We start from the raw sequence: 12,690 nt of genomic DNA on the forward strand, positions 1-12,690 counted from the left end.
GGACACAGGAGCAGAATCAGCCACAGGCAACAGCCCAGAATCAAAGGGATCTGATACCTTCCCCGGATCAGTTTGTAGGCAGGGGCTCAAAAAGAGGTAGTGAGTGGGAGCCAAGTCCACCGACAGGGCAGAAAACCAACTCCCTCCTTGCCCACACTTCTCCACAAGAGATGTGAAGCTCTTGATGCGGAGGACAGACCAGAGGAAAACGTGGCGGATGATGCACCCACATCAGAGCCAGGGGCAGGACCGCAACAGGACACACGGCACATTACCACAACTGCCATGACGATGGAAAGGAGAGTCATCGTTGTAGGACACTCTACTGAGAGAAATAGGGGGTCCAATATGTCAAGCAGACCCCACTCACGAGAAAGTCTGCTGCCTCCCTGGAGCCCAAGTAGGGGATCTTGCTAGGAAACTCCCCAGTCTGGTGAGGCCCTCAGACTGCTACCTGATACTGCTGCTCCAGGTGGGAGGGGATGAAGCCAAAGTACGAAACCCAAGGGGGATTAAAAGAGGTTTTAGGGTCTTGGGACAGCTAGTGAGGGAATCTAGGCCCCAAGTGATTTTTCCTCCCTCCTTCCAGTTATGGGTGGTGACATTGTAAGGATCAGACAGGTCCAGTTTATTAATACATGGCTCTGTGGCTGGTGTCACCACAACAACTTTGGGTTATTTGACAGTGGGATGGGCACACAGCACCAGGTTTACAAGTATCGAACATGAGTCACCTTTCTCTAAGGGGGAGGAGGGTCTTTGCTCAGGAGCTTTCAGGGCTCATAGGTACGGCTTTAAACTTGATGTGAAGGGGGAGCAGGATAATATCAGGCTTGCCTATGACAAGCTGCAGGAGGACACACAATGGTTGGAGGGATGGGGTGCTGGTATGGGCCCTTCACCTGCTGTCCCAGGGTGTGCTGGGGATGCCTTTACACAGCTGAAGTCATGTGGAGATGAGTGGGAGGCTCGTCAGGTGTCAGGGAGTGTCGTAGGTGTCAGGGAGGAAACTTCTCCAAAATACCTTATAGGTAATAAAGGGTCCACAAGGAAGGTGATACGATAAGCAGCCCAGCTGAAATGCCTCCATACAAATACACAAAGCTTGGGCAACAAGCAGAAGGATCTGGAAGCTACCAGTCTACTAGAAAGCTATGATCTGATTGCCATCACTGAACCTTGGTGGGACTCCCATGACTGGAGTGTGGCTGTCGATGGCTATAGGCTGTTCAGAAGGGATAGACTGGGAAGGAGGGGTGGATATGTTCCCCTCTATGTCAGGAAAGGAATAGAATGTGAAGAGGTGTCATTGAAGAGTAGCCATGAACAGGTTGAAAGCTTATGGGTCAGAATAAAAGACCAAGGAACCTACGGGAACCTTGTGGCTGGTGTATACTACAGGCCATCTGATCAAGGAGAGCCAAACGATGAAGCCTTCTTCCTTCAGCTACAGGAGGCTTCACACTCACAAGCTCTCATCCTACTTGGGAACTTCAACAACCCTGGCATATGCTGGAAAAGTAGCACGGCAAGCTGTAGACAATCCAGGAGACTCCTGGAGTGCATTGAAGATAATTTTTTAGTCCAGCCAATAGACACTCCCATCCAACGAGAAGCAATACTGGCTCTGATGGTCACTAATACAAGCGAACTCATCAGTGGCAGTAGGATTGGAGGCTGCCTGGGCTGCAGTGATCATGCACTGGTGGAGTTCAATGTCCAGAGGGATATGGGACAGGTGATGAGTAGTCGGGACTCTAAATTTCAGGAAAACAGAATTCCAGCTCTTCAAGGAGTTACTTGGTAGGCCCCCCTGGGACATGGTCCTCAGGGACAAGGGAGCAGAACAGAGTTGGCAAATATTAAAGGATGCTTTCCGTGAAGCACAAGAGCGCTCAGTCCCTAGATGCAGGAAGTCAGGGAGGGGAGGGGAGGGAAGTAAAGGTAGCTTAGTCTGGTGAGAGAACATTGGGACATTGTCACATGTCAGAGGAAAACTTTTGGACGTTAGGCTTAAGCCCTCAATCATACATCACCTGCAGGCAGGTGGCCTTTTGTACATTCTCTGCCAAAGTACCACCCATGGTACACATAGGAAGAGAAGGAAAGAAAAACAAAAGAAAGAGAAGAAACTTTCCTCTGGAACATAGCCAGATTGCTATTTGAGGTATAAACAATTCTTACAACTACTGTTGGCAACTTTCTGACAGCCTGAACCTGCTTCATACCATCTGGTGAGTTAGAAGATACACGCCTGATAAAATGTGTTGAACCAATTGAATAAAACATAGTGTGAGACATGGTATAAACATGAAAAATCTTAAACCACATGTAACATAAAACAATAGTTGCTTAACTCATGGTCCACCTGGAAGCCATGAAAGCAAATCAAAATTCCAACCCGATCACAACTGTGTAGGAACATGGGGGCCAATCTGTGCGTTTCCAATGTCAACTTCTTTACAACCTTTCCATTATCACTAATGCTGAAACAACAGATGGATACATTTAACTTTCTACATACTCCACCTTCTTCTGCCAATAAAGATTCAATGCTGATAGAGAGCAGTCTGCATTTGTGTAGCTTGGTCGGTCAACAAATCAAATGTTTCTGCCATCTTATTTGTTATGATCTCTAACACTGCTTGCAACTGAATGATATGATTAAGGTTATAAAATGTTTCCTGAGTGACAGTGATTAATTCATACAGGCTCCACGTAGCAGGGCCATAATGTTGGATGATTCTCTCTGGTGTCCACTCATCCCTTCCCCACTTAAGACTACTACCCGCTGTTATAGATCCATCCATTGTCCGTTTGGTTCATACCAAATCATAAACTTTAACTCCTAAACTACTCCCCACCATATTTGACAAAAGGAAAGACAGAGGTCAAATAGTACCAATATAACACACATCTGTCCAATTCACAGGGAATTTCTTGTATGCCTGATGACGGCAAATCCAATAGTACCCTCTCAGTGCAACTCATCCATTTTCAAATAAATTGGTAGGGGTTATGGGTGGCTGGAAATAGATTAGAATTGGTACTTCACAAAGGCCTAGGAAAACTAATGTTTGTCTAATGAAAGTTTGAATTTCGTCTGACTACCAGGGCCCAAACGTATCACTTCACTTGTACATGTGGTTTAACTCAAGACTAAAAGGAACATTTTGGTATAGAGACTGGTCTGTTCAAGACCAAAAGCCTTAGAAAGTTTTCACTCCACCTGTTTCATTCACCCATGCCAATCACAACCCATTACATTTACCCTTTACAACGACAAAGGATCCATCTGGCATTCCTAGGTCTCCGTATAGAAAGATCCATCTATAGTTACTGTCATAACCTGAACTCGTGTCCTGCCCTAACTTTGTCTGCATGGCGATCCGGAGGCCAATAAGGTCACTCCCAGGGTGAATATCAAAAGCAGTGTTTATTTCTGGCTCCGGCAAGCATAAACACACCAAGATACTGGGGTGCACAGCTGAGACATGGGGGTGCAACCACCCAAAGTTACAAAAACGAATCCCCAGACACAAGCCAGGTCCCTCGGATCCAATCCTACACACACACCATAAGGTAACAGGAGGGAGAAAAAGAGAAAGAGAGAGAAGGGGAAGGAGAAAAATCACCACATCGACGGCAGCAGCCAATCTCGGGAACACATGGTGATAGCGGCAGCTTCTTCTGCGCTGCGTGGTCCAGGCTGGTCTGATCGAAGTGTGGGTGTGAGAGAGGCAAAGAGATAAATAGTCTGACTTTACAGGTCCTGATACCCACGAAAGCGCCCCTAGCTTGGGTTCAGTTTAAACAATAGATACCTTTGCCCGAATATGAAATTGGCTGTGGGGGTTCTTCCACTTTTCCCTGAAAGGTGTTGTTGGCTTTGCTGTGGACACTCACCAGCCATTTAGGAACAATGAGGTTTGAGACCGAAGGCCGGGTTTCCAGCCCTATAGGACCTCCACATACCCAACACTTGCTGAAGTTATATACACTAGCAATTTGTTCAGCCAGTTTTGCAAATGAGCTCTTTAAACCATTCCCCCTAGAAGTTCTTTCTCCGGTGTAATACACATATTTAGCACTTTCATCCAAATTTACTATTCTCGATACTATATGTAATTTAAGGTTCTGTTTGGTGTAAATCAGACAGACAATGAGGTCTCTGAAGAGGTACAGCTTATTCCGTATTCAGGGACTGCCTACATCAGTATATGAAAGCATTGAATAAATGCAATGAAAGAAGCCAAAATGTGTGGGAAATGCTGAGGTATGAGAAATGAAACCAGAAACAATCTAACTCCCACCAAGTACTAACCATCCATACTTAAAAACAAGTCTCAGAACTCATTTTAATATGAAAAATGTATAATGAATTTAAAATTAAATTATTAACTGCACAAATTTGGATGATGGGATAAAGTACAAGACCAAAAGTTAAAAAATTATTTTGGCAGGCACCTGAGATGTGTTGACTTTCACTTGTTCTAGGAGAAGTATACAAGACACTTATGCAAGTATATTACACAGATTGTTAATTAAGCAAATAATAAAGAAAAATGTGAAGACCTATATAATTTCTTACTCTTACACATTTTTGTGTCACAACATGAAGATGCACAAAACACTTGACTTTGTACTAAAATCCCAGAGTGCAAGTGTACAATCAACCTGAAACAAAGAATCAGGCAGAAGGCCAAAATCAAAATTTTAATACAACAGGAATAAAATCTTATTAATGCAGATTTGATCCAGAAGCCTTCTGATGCAGGGAGCTCAATATTTAAAACCTAGAAGGAAAATGACCACCTAGTGGGGTCTTGGGCAGCCTGATCTAGTGCGAGGCATCCCTGCCCATGGCAGCAGGATTGGAACTGGGTGATCTTTAAGGTCCCTTCCAACCCAAACTATTCTACGATTCTAATATTAGTAATATAAGAAAAATCCAGTTCTAAGGTATGTTGCCCTGAACAGAGAAGTATTTGTACAGTCAGATCCCAAACAGTTATAGTTCCTCAGTACAAGCAGTTCTAATAAGCAGTCCTTGTTGCAAAATTTTAAATATCTTTCAGCTGCATGTTCACAATATGAAGCATTTTAAGAATAAAAATAATGGAAGCATTATACAAAAGTACAAAGCAACATCAACTCGTCATCATTGCACATGATGAAGGCCAGTATAAACTATCTACACTTGTCTGTTTACATGTATTATCCTTTCCAGGAAAAGAGGGTAAGATGACTTTTCCAATTGCTTCAGGATTTCAGTCAGTTTACCTGCACAAATAAGATCATGGTATTTAACTGTGTTAAACAATTGACCATTATTATTTTCATCACAGGATGTGTACTTCAGCATGGAGTGCAGGGACAGGATGAGGGAGAATGGTGTTAATTTGAAAGAGAGGAGATTTAGATGAGATCTTAGGAAGAAATGTTTTACTGTGAGGGTGGTGAGGCACTGGAACAGGTTGCCCAGGGAAGTTACGGATGCCCTATCCCTGGAGGTGTTCAAGGCCAGGTTCAATGAAGCTAATGAGCAACCTGATCCAATGGAAGATGTCCCTACCCATGGGAGGGGGGTTGGAACTGGATGATGTTTTGATTCTGTAATTCTGTTCTGTGATAGCCTTTAGTTACTTGATTTTTTAAGAGTTCTGAGCATCTCTTTAATACACTTAGAAAGCAATAAACAGGTCTGAAAATTAAAACCTAAGTGCTTCTTCATATCCTTTTCTGAAGAACTTTAATATTAAAATTAGTGTTGACTTTGATGGGAACAGCATTCTGGGCAAAGACTTCAATACAGCTGTAGGTAACAGTCCATATTTTGAAGCAATATCCAAGTTGACAGAATAACGAACTGAATATACAATAGTAAGTGACTAACTTTTCATAGGATGCTTATCTTTACCTTTTCTATATAAAATGAAATTCCTGTATTTTCCCTGAAATGAACCTAACTAACACCTAGCTAACTTGCAAACTCAGAGTGTGTTAATTCTGAAATAAGGAGACCAGATGCCCAGTGTCATGCTAGGATCTTGTACAGATTTAAATATGAGCAGATCTCATTTTAATGCAGGTTCATTTCATAACCAAATCTACTTGCTTTATCTCTATTTCTTAAAAAAAAACAACTATATTGACACCAACTTGACATTTTGTTTCCCCTATTTTTAAATAACCAGGTTAATTTAGAAACTTTTCACATCCATGGAAAATGAAGAAACCCATTTTTGTAAGGATTTTCTGCAAGTTTCTCCCACTGTCAATTTACATATTAATATGTCTTTTAGAAGTATATTTAGGTACCACAGAGGCTCACCTTAAGGAACTGACCTAAAGGGTGTGTTGTTTCTCTGCACAGATAGACCTGATGAAGGAGTTGTGTGTAGAAAATTCTGAGCTAATCCTGAGCTAATCCTTATCTAGGCTGAAATGCTCCAACAAACTTCAGTATGCTAAGAAAACTAAATGTACATGTTAAAGAGAGAAACCCACCTCTTTCTCAGCAGCTTCGCTTTCTCTATTTTGACCTTAATGAAAAAAGAACAGGCAGCAGAGAATTTCATAATCTGTTGCATAGTTCTGTCATCTGAAACTTTGCCAAAAAAAATCAAAACTAAACAACTCAAGAAAATTAATTAAATGAAAATATATAAATAGGGTCAAAAGCAAATGCAATATTTTCTCAGACTTATTTTCATGTTATGCTGTTTTCTAGATCCTTCTGGACAAATATCAGAGGCTCACAACTATTCATTCAGAACTGAGAATTCAGAGATATGGTTCCTCCCTACTGGATATACTCCAACATAAGTGATACTCGTACTCTTACATAGTGGCATTATTTAATATAGCTGTTAGAAATTCCTGGTGTCTGTAAGTAAGTGGAAAATAGCTTTAAAATTGAAATCCCCAAAATATGAACTTTAATCCATGAAGATGATGCAATACCTTCGAATCAGCACTGTCTTGTTTTGATTTTTGCTTCTGCCAGAGATCCCACATTAGGATTTGGCTGAGTTTTTTTTAAAACATTTCTGTGCCTTAGTTTCCACATCTGTAGAATAGAAAAGCTTGTGTATCTTTGTGAACTTTTTAAAAGATAATTATGATACTTTTTGTAAACTTGCTTATTATTGTAAATGGGCTTAAAAGAAACAGGCAAAACACCCTAAAAATACAAGTACAGGGCTTCCTGTTTAGAAATATTCCTTCTCAGTCCTTCCAAAACAATGGTATCTTATTACACTACGCTAAGTTGGCCAGAATGTCTAGCAGCATTACTTTTCTAAGTAAAAGCAAGTTTCCTGCAAATATTTTTCAAATTATGATGGTTATTGTGTATGCTTTTAAAATATTCAGAGAGACACCAAAAAGCATGATTTTTTTCTTTCACACACTGTGACACATATGCCTATACTATAAAATTAAAATTAACAGTGTGTAATAAATACTATACTCAGAAGAAATTGTTTCCTCATCATGTTCTTAATTGTTTACAATTTAATCACACACCTACCTTTTCATTAAAAACTCCCACACTCCTTCTTGCCCAACAGTAAGACATACAGAGGAGTGATGTGATTGTGATTGTGTTTGAGAGCTGCCCTGCAGAGAAGGACTTGGGGGTGCTGGCTGATGAGAAGCTCGACATGAGCTGGCAATGTGCACTCACAGCCCAGAAGGCCAACCGTGTCCTGGGCTGCATCAAAAGCAGCGTGGCCAGCAGGGAGAGGGAAATGATTCTGTCTTTCTTTTCCTCTCTTGTGAGACCTCGTCTGGAGTATTGTGGCCAGTTCTGGAATCCTCAACATAAGAAGGACACAGAACTGCTGGAATGGGTCCAGAGGTGGGCTACAAAGATGATCAGAGGGCTGGAGCACATCCCATACAAGGACAGGCTGAGAGGGTTGGGTTTGTTCAGCCTGAAGAAGAGAAGGCTCTGAGGAGATCTTATAGCGACCTTCCAGTGCCTGAAAGGGGCTAAAAGAAAGCTAGGAATGGACTGTTCGCAAAGGCTTGTAGTGATAGGACGAGGGGGGATGGGTATAAACTGGAGAGGGGCAGATTTAGGCAGCACATACGTAAGAATTTTTTTCACCATGAGAGTGGTGAGGCACTGGCACAGGTTGCCCAGGGAAGCTGTGGCTGCCCCATCCCTGGAGGTGTTCAAAGCCAGGTTGGATGGGGTCCTGGGCAGCCTGATCTAGTGGGATGTCTGCGGGAATGAAATGATGAGACAGACTCCAGATAGGTGTAAAAGCAGAGACGTTTATTATTGCAACTTACAGATTTATATACCTTTGCTCATCTGTCCACACGCTTCCCATAGCATCCTGATTGGCCCAGGCCTATAGTCCACACGCTCGCAACCACCAGCATCAACATTTGGTTGGTTGACCTCCAAAACCCCACATGCTGCCCCTAAATGCTCTCTCCACCCTGATTTGCATCTCCGATGTTCACCTCTTTATTCAGTTTCCTGTTCTTACAACCCAAGGTCAGTTCAAGGACCCCAAGTCAAAGCAGTATCAAACAGGTCTACCTTGCTATCACTGATTCCTACAGATGTCTCTGCCCATGGCAGGGGGGATGAAACTATATGGTCTTTAAGGTCCCTTCCAACCCAAACTACTCTATGATTCTACTGGATCATCTGTTTTTCTTCATATAGCTGACCAACAGCTGTTTTCAATTAATTGCTAATGAAGTCCCATATCAGTATGAAACCAATTAGAATGCCACTTTCTCTAAGCAAGAATCCCTTCCTGGGAAAGCTGGGCTCAGCTTCTTCATGCAAGGATTATCCCATCCCTTCAGTGGTAAAACCTGAAGGGCTGTAGGGTGCAGCCTAAGGTGCATCCCTGCTAACAGGCCTCCCTTAAACCACCTCTGTAAAATGCCAGAAGGAGCTACAGTGGGCAGGGGCTTCATGGGGATCAATCCCTCCTAAGGAATAGGCAGGACAATGCCACTGCAAAGTGTGAGGATGCATTACAGGTGCTTGGAAAAGATGAAGAAGACTGTGGGGTATAGACAGAGGGAAAATCTCAATAGAGACTTTGCAAGGAATAAGTCAAAGAGGCTGGAGAGCAAACTGATCAAGATATTTGGCTAGCTAGAAACCCCTTGGTGCTTTAAACTGAATAAAAAATAACCCAAACAAAACCAGTGATTCCCATCATGCATAATTTGAAAGAAAGTGCTCACTGAAAAGCTGCTTCTCCTGGTAGAAGGGAAATGAAGGAGTGACTTGGCCAGGAGAGTCAGGTTGCCCAAGGTCCTCCTACAATAACTAAGCTTTCATTTACACCTATTTATGATTACCTACAGATGAAATTTTTTAAAGTCACAAAGGAAATAATTTAAAAATCCTCTAAATTAAATACTGTCATGCTGATGTTACATTATCTGTTATGGAATTATTAATGATGCCATTACATGCATGTGCTTCATCTGTCTGTAAGTGTGTAAGCTTCACCAAAAAAAAAGCTGGTTTGCCTATTGCTAAAATTAAATTATTAGTATGAAAAGTAAATCACTTGAAACTTTTTCTCCATGTTCTTTAGGGAGAGGTTAAACTTTGTGAATCAAACCAACAAAATGCTAAAAGCTTGGGAAGGAGGTAAGAGAAAGTATTCCCTTTGAAAACTGACATGAGAGGTAAGTAACACTATTTTAAAAAGTCTAACTTTCTTAAATTATACAGGAATTCAGTACTGCAGAAAGCTGTGTTACTTGCACACATGAAAATTAAATCACTGGGAGACAGATACAACTAGGGGATTTAAAAACTTTGCTCATCCATTCTCTACTCCAAATACAATCCTTAAAACCATGCTATCTGCACAGCAAGCTATGTAATGAGGAGTAGTAAATGGTGTGCCCAAAACACAGATGGGGTCCCTTCTATCCCCCCATCTCAAAGCTCAAGGAATATAGATTTGCAGGAGATGGTGTCTTGTATTTTTACAATTTTACCTTTTACAGTAAGTTAATTAGCACTACCACATGGTCTTCCATAATATCAAGCTGTTAGGATGGTCCCTGCATGCTTTGTGCCCTGCTCCAACCAACCTGCCCCTTCAGTACTCTTAGGAACTACTGAGTTCAATGGTCCATCTGCAACACGTGGTCTCTGAGGGAAGCAGAGGTTTTGCCAGCAGAGATGCGGGCAGTTCCGTGCTTTTGGTTGTTTTAACATCTAGGAAACATATCTGAGCATATTTAAGTTACTAGTAGAAATAGAGCTGGGGGGTCTAAGACCAGCTCCGATTCCTGTACAAACAGGCATTACTTTTTGTCATTATGCCTGCAGCAAGAACTCTTGAGGCTTTGGACAACAGTTCTGCTGGAAAAGCATACACTGAAGTGAAGAAGTATCATAACATTCATTCACACCACTCAGATACAGACCAAGACTTCAACCATGGTTACGGTATTCTCTGATTTGTTGAATGTATCCATGATAACATGCACCTAAGGGTGCAGACTGTAAGACTTCATACTTGATTTTATTATTCTTCAAAGGTAAAGAAGTAAAGAAGAAAAAAATGCTACAAATGTAGAGATTTTCTTCCAGAGCTTCTGCACTCTTTATCTTACAGCTTCTCATCTATAACTGATCAGCCCCATTGCATTATTGGTTTGGAATTTTTTAAATAAAGACTGGATTAATCGTCTAATTAATTTTAGTTCTTTCCAATCTTTTTGACTGTTTGAATCCATTGAAACAACAACAAAAAAAATCTATTTTTTTTTCTCTTTTTATTTTTATCCGGAATGAACTTGAATTATAAAATATAGGGGACCAAAATATGAACACAAAATGTATCTTCCCCCATTATTTCAGAAAGAACAGTTCAGGCAGGTTTTTGTCCCATCTTCTTGATTCTAACTCAAGAGAAAAGACACCTTGAAATACAGAATGTGCAATTATATGCCCAGCAGCTATGAAAACTGCATCTGCATTGATGTAACCTTGATTCACTGTGTGTATGCAGACACATAGTTTGTTCAGTTATCTCTAATTTTGTGTCCCTGTAAAACTGAGAGAGCAATGTCACATTGCCTTTCTGCTCAGGGAGGTGAGGCAGAGAGCAGAAGCACACCCATGGAAGCACTGGGCTCCCATGGAAGCTCGATATCAATGCCACATTAGACACCACAAAAGTAGTTTCGTTCTCAAGCTACACTTTAAGAACACACCATGCTCTCACCCTTGTTCCTGGAGAAAAATGCTTCCTGAGAAAGAGATGATACAATCAAAACTTTGTTCCTTTCCATCCTCCTCAGATTTACTCCAGTAACCTCACCATCCTCAAACTTTGTCTTAGCCTGTACTCAGTGAAAACCATTGGGAGGTAAAATATGTTGTAACTGCATAGAACATAACTGCACAATAGATATTGCTATCAAAACCCACCCCCTTCTCGGGTACAGGATCATCACAGCCCTTTTTAAATCTTCCATGATCCAGATTTTTGCCATCACTTTTTGCAGGTACTGGAATCCACAAATATTTGTTAGCTTTACTGTATAGATGCAATTTACAAGTGCAAAACTGAATCTCATGAAAAGACAGGAAAAGAAAACACGTGTTTATTTCACAGTTACACTTTAGAACCAGGTAAGTTTGACTTTATTTTGCTTTTCTCTGTCTTGCAGCCCCCTGTCTGCTACAATGAAGCACTAGTTTTTGCAGAATCTGTGCTAAAGCTTAGGCGACAGCTCTGGAACACACCTCATAACCCAAGGGCGCAGAGTTCACACTACTTTATCAAAGTGGTCTGAATTAGAATTAAAAAACTCAGATCTAAACCTGATAAAAGTGGCAAATTAACATTAAGGTTTTTCTGTAAAATTGCACACAATTGAAAAACTTAATAATGCTAAACAGTTGAAAGACTGTAAACATCTTCTGAAGTTAGGGAATGGCTAATTGCATCCAAATCAGTGTGATTTCCTATTAAGAAAATGTATATTGCAGCAAATATTCCTTAAATATTAAAAATACAAATAAATAAAAAATTCCCAAAAAATATAAATACATTTAAAATTCCCTAAACTGGGGATTCTTCTTGTAGCACTTTCGGTGTAATTTTGTTGATGAGATTAACAGGTGTTCATGAGAAGCTGTTTTGCCTTACCTGTGCTGAGGCTTCAAGTGAACAGGGATAGGAACAGGGCTTGGTGTATCTGGAGGGTATGAGACTGGAAAAGGCTAAGGAGTGTTAATGAGTTTTAACAACATTCCAAACCAGTCATCAAAGGTAGAAAGGATGAAATCCTCCTTTCTCAGTTTTGAGTATGTACAGTGTGCTCTGACGCAGCATATCTGTCTGTCAACAAACATTTTTTGCCAGAGAACTCCCCAGTTTGTATATATAACTTCAGGAAAAGGCTAAGACCGATCGAGGACCAGAGGTACCGCTGGAGCTGCTTGTGAGCGCGACAGCTTCCCTAAAAAAAACTTTTCTGCAAAGTCTTGGGATTTTTATGTTGTCAACATCTTACCCCAAGTACATGACGAGCAGGTATGCCTACGCCTTAGGCTGATATGTACTCTGGAGGTACGCAAACAGTTTATATACTGGATTAAGCAGTGCAACACGCGACACAAGTTTGCTCTGTTCTCACAGCAACAGGTTCCAGTCGAATCGACTAAACCACATA

Source organism: Phaenicophaeus curvirostris, chromosome Z, assembly GCF_032191515.1.
Source record: "Phaenicophaeus curvirostris isolate KB17595 chromosome Z, BPBGC_Pcur_1.0, whole genome shotgun sequence".
Taxonomy (NCBI): domain Eukaryota; kingdom Metazoa; phylum Chordata; class Aves; order Cuculiformes; family Cuculidae; genus Phaenicophaeus; species Phaenicophaeus curvirostris.